The 5000-nt window shown below is 42.5% G+C and overlaps 1 protein-coding gene and 1 long non-coding RNA gene across 2 annotated transcripts in view; one reads left to right on the top strand and one right to left on the bottom strand.

Moving 5' to 3' along the window:
* Nucleotides 1-4182: 4182 nt before the first annotated feature.
* Nucleotides 4183-5000, top strand: part of LOC125287387 — a 24669-nt gene continuing 23851 nt past the window's right edge. Inside the window, exon 1 of the long non-coding RNA XR_007192354.1 lies at nucleotides 4183-4360. This is a non-coding gene — a long non-coding RNA (uncharacterized LOC125287387). The remainder of the gene's footprint in view (nucleotides 4361-5000) is intronic.
* Nucleotides 4563-5000, bottom strand: part of foxj1a (forkhead box J1a) — a 7262-nt gene continuing 6824 nt past the window's right edge. The window contains exon 2 of the mRNA XM_048233170.1: nucleotides 4563-5000. This exon is cut by the window's right edge and continues 2847 nt beyond it. The gene's annotated coding sequence lies outside the window, so the exon portion shown is untranslated.

Raw genomic sequence — 5000 nt, 5'->3', positions numbered from 1 at the left:
TTGACACACCCCTAATTAAAGGGACACCAGGCAACATTGTTGTGTTACAGTTTTTTTCAGTCGCTAACAAGCAATTGTCCAACCAGTGGTCACATTTTCAAAACTCTAAACACAATTAGCACAGCATCAGTCTTTTGTGGCCATACCATTCACACATTTCATGTCGTTTTCACACGATATGCAGTCAGTGAACACATTTCCACAATGCTTACATTTTCTTAACAGACAAGCTGTACCTCCCAACAAAATTATGGATTGTTTTTGTAGTATTTACGAATGTTAACACACAACATCCCACAATAGCAAAAACAATATTCCAAACCTTAGATACAGTATAAAAACCTCTGCTTCTGCAATGATATCAGTTCAAAAACAATATAGTTCAGCTGATAATAAACAAAAAATTTAATAATTGACACACAAAAAATATTTTGGGCCAACCACGCTGATTCCAGTCTGGCTTAGACTCAGTGGCAGGGGTTATTTTTTCTATTACATTGACACTTCCACAGTAAAAGGAGGACTTTGAGGAGTGATGTTTTTTGGAAACAGAAACAGAAAAAGACAAACACTGTAATGTCTGGATGAGGGAAGAGGAAGAGCAAGGAGCCTAGGGAGAAGAGCAGGCCCAGTGAGAGGTGCAGTGAGAGGAGCAGGAGCAGTGAGAGATGCAGGAGCAGTGGGAGCAGGGCAGGAGGAGAGATGCAGGAGCAGTGAGGAGATGCAGGAGAGAGGGAGATGCAGGAGCAGTGAGATGCAGGAGCAGTGAGCAGTGCAGGAGGAGCAGGCCCAGTGTGGGATGCAGTGGGAGGAGCAGCAGTGAGAGTGCAGTGGGGAGGTGCAGGAGCAGTGAGAGATGCAGGAGCAGTGGGAGGTGCAGTGGAGAGGAGCAGGAGCAGTGAGAGATGCAGTGGAGGAGCAGGGCAGTGAGAGATGCAGGAGCAGTGAGAGATGCAGGAGCAGTGATGGGATGCAGGAGATGCAGTGAGGAGCAGGTGCAGAGGGAGCAGGGGCAGAGGTGCAGGAGCAGGTGCGGGGAGATGCAGTGAGGGATGAGGAGCAGGGTCAGGAGAAGAGCAGGCCAGTGGGCAGGAGAGGTGCAGGAGCAGGGTCAGGGAGAAGAGCAGGCAGTGAGAGATGCCCAAGGAGAGGGTCAAGGTAGAGGTGTAAGAATGCGCGGTGGTGGCATTCCAAAGGCTGCAAGAACGGTTGTCAGTGATGAAATCACTATCATTGACCATGTAATCAACGCGATGTTGATGAAAACATATGGCCTAACCCTGAAGATCGCAGAGATTAGATACAGTAATTTTGAGGGTTTTTTTTAGCCCCTTTTTATCTGGGCTTTTGCTGTTGTTTTTTTTGTTCAGAATGCTCTTGTGTGTTTCATGGATATTTTGTTCACTGCAAGCAATACTGTAAAACTTTTTCTGTTCTATCATATTGTAAACAGTATTTCTACTGAACCTCCTGTAGTAAACAGTAAAGGGAAAAAAACTGATTTGCTTTTTACTGGAATGCATTTGAATGTGAACATTGTGGACATAAAGTTCCCAACCAAGAAATGTAGTGTAAAAACGGTGGATTGCATGTTTTGCATGCAAATACATGTACCTGTAAAACTGAAACATAACAGTCTATGCAGTTTTTGTAATGTCAACAATAGCCAGTATTTTGAAACCTGATGTACTTTGATTGACTGCATGTACCTTGTGAAGTGAAAACAAGTGTTATTCTTTGACATAATAATTTCATTTTGAGTCAGATTTCCAGTGTTTTGGTAAAGTTAGTGTGTGCAGAGAAATATGTGTTCTATTTTGAAATGAAGAGTTAGTATATATTTAACAAAATGTATTTTTGAGAAGAAAATTATCCATTTGGCCAATTGTGTTTTGTAGGTGTGAGTCTGTGTTAAGAGTTTAGAAATAGTATCTGAAGTATGGGTAAGCACTTGTTAGCGATTGAAAAAAACTGTAATTAATCATCTTCGTAAGTTGGTATATGGTTAAATAACTCATTACAGGGCGAATGAAGACTCTCTCGCCCGCCCCTACTGCCTGTAGGAAGAATATCCCACTTGCAAGTTCAGTGTATCATACCCGCCGACCTTCAGTCTCACAAAGTCTTAGACATCGCAAGAAGCAGGATCAGTTAACATCCTGCATCCACAGAGGCAGGCTAACGAAACGCTAGCGATTGTTGCAAACGTGTGTATAATGGCAGAGCCGGCGAAGAAGCAGCGAAAACCCTTGACGGAAGACGCAAAGAAAAGGAAAAGAGCTTCAGACCGAGCGAGGGCTCGCACACGTATCGACACGTACAGACACTAGGGGGAGCATCGTAGAGAAAAAGCATCAGGCTTGCCTGGTGTCCCTTTAACATCTGCCCAATCAAGAGACTCCTCTGTAACATAAAGAAATCCTGAATGACTTATATGTGAAAATGACCTTGATGAAGGCGTAATGCCAAAACGTTGGTCGAATAAAACTTGAAGCATAAGTTCTGAGTGTGCCACGACACTTTTCCTTGAATCAAATTCAAAATTAACATGTTTTCCATGAAATAGTCAAATTTGTCATTTTCAACATTTGATATGTTGTCTGGGTCCTTTTTGCATCTACATATGAGTTTAAGAAATTTTCAGATTATTACATTATTATCATTACTGTTTTTATTTACATTTTACATAACGTCCCAACTTTTTCTGATTTTGAGTTGTAGACTATCTAACTAGACCTATAATAATAATAATAATAATAAGCTTTATTTGTATAGCACCTTTCATACACAGAATGCAGCTCAAAGTGCTTTACATTTGAAGCATGTAACACAATAATAGTCAGTCAGTCATTATCAATCACCTATTTGTCAACCACTACCAGACCCCTAGCTAACCACCATTTCATCTAAACAGCTCTATATCACATGCACGTGTGTGTGTGTGGTGTGTGTGTGTGTGTGTGTGTGTGTGTGTGTGTGTGTGTGTGCATGTGTGTGTGTGTGTGTGTGTGTTTCTGTCAGAATGATATATAACAGCGTGGGACACTCATCCCTGTAGGACAAACAACTCTGACCCTACAACAACTCCAGTCAGGCACACACACACACACACACACACACACACACACACACACACACACATTATTACTACATCTCCAGTATGAGAGGCCAATGGAGGGGGTGTAGACAAAGACCCCCACTGGGACCCTGTGGACCAGCATCCCCCAGTCAATACAAGGGGCTGGTACCAGCTGACGTAAATCACACATACACACACACACACACACACATAGCCACACACATGCAGTTTGTTTCTCTCTCTCACACACACACATAGCCACACACATGCAGTCTGTTTCTCTCTCTCTCTCTCTCTCACACACACACACACACACACACACAAACACATGTTACAACTACTCCGACACTGTTTTACACACACAAACACAGCCTCTGTTTAACACTAACAGTCATTCATTGGACACAAAGTCATTCACTGACACATACACATGCACATAGCAGACACCTACAGACAAAAACACCCAAAAAACAAGAGAGAGAGAAAGATTGAGAGAGAGAGCAAGAGAGAGAGAAAGAGTGAGAGAGAGAAAGAGTGAGAGAGAGAGAGAGATAATTTGAATTGAACTGAATTGAGATTGAACGAGAGAGAGGCTGAGAGAAAGAGAGGGACTGAGATAGTGAAAAGAACAGTCTCATAGAATACGGCTTTGTTTCGTATTTATAATTTGTATTTATAAAGAACAGTCTCATAGAATACGGCTTTGTTTCGTATTTATAATTTGTATTTGTAAAGAACAGTCTCATAGAATACGGCTTTGTTTCAGATTTATTCTTTTTGTATTTAACATGAAAGTGACAGTAAAAAAACAGCCCAAAAAGCACAAATCTGCAAACCCAGTGATTCCTTCATGAGGGCAGATTTTGAGGTATAATGTCAACGTGGAGTCATTAGCTTGTTCAAATGTTTTAATAGTGTCCTTTAAAGTGTAAAATCACTGACACACACATGTGAGTCATTCATACCACAGCTTATGCTCTAGATAAGGGTTCTACGTGCTGTTCTCCATGTCAGCAGAACAATCAGCTCGTTCCTGCAAAACAGATCCTTGAGAGTTCTGAGCGTTCCTAAGCCTTAGAATGGTTTTGCAAAATGTTGTCATACGCTAATGGACCAAGTAGGCCTTGAGGATTCTCCTTAAAGGGTACTGGGTTCTACAAGAGTTTACAAGAACAGTACCTTTTACAAGACTGTGGTGGTGGTGGTGTGTGTGTGTGTGTGTGTGTGTGTGTGTGTGTGTGTGTGTGTGTGTGTGTGTGTGTGTGTGTGTGTGTGTGTGTGGTGTGTGTGTGTGTGTGTGTGTGTGTGTGTGTGTGTGTGGTATGTGTGTGTGTGTGTGTGTGTCTGGTGTGTGTGTGTGTGTGTGTGTGTGTGTGTGTGTGTGTGTGTGTGTGTGTGTGTGTGTGTGTGGTATGTGTGTGTGTGTGTGTGTGTGTGTGTGTGTGTGTGTGTGTGTGTGTGTGTGTGTGTGTGTTAGTGTGTGGTGTGTGTGTGTGGTATGTGTGTGTGTGTGTGTGTGTGTGTGTGTGTGTGGTGGATAGAACAGTTCCAGCTGTAACTTTTCCTGTATCATGACACAACGATGACATTAGTGTATTACTATGGTAACCCATTAAAACTCTTTGGGCCTTCAATGGCCGGCAAAGTTCAAAGTTCAAAGTCTGTGGACAAGCAAAGGTCTCTGTGGCATGTGAGCACACTCAGCTGACTCATCAGCGATCACTGTTAAATCGGAGCAATAGCTACAGGAAGATGCATGATAACTTTACAAAACATAAAAAACCCATCACATAAAAATCTCAAAACATTTCACATTCTACCATAGTTGGACCCTCCGCCATTTGCCAGCTGTCTTGGTTGGCACCGGGCACTTAGTGAGCCAGTCGTTAACGGTCTCGAGAAAACCCCTTCTGGCTCTACT

This window comes from Alosa alosa, chromosome 22 (assembly GCF_017589495.1).
Source record: "Alosa alosa isolate M-15738 ecotype Scorff River chromosome 22, AALO_Geno_1.1, whole genome shotgun sequence".
Classification (NCBI taxonomy): domain Eukaryota; kingdom Metazoa; phylum Chordata; class Actinopteri; order Clupeiformes; family Clupeidae; genus Alosa; species Alosa alosa.
Note: the sequence above shows the minus strand (reverse complement) of the source record. Positions and strands in the feature narration are given on the sequence as shown.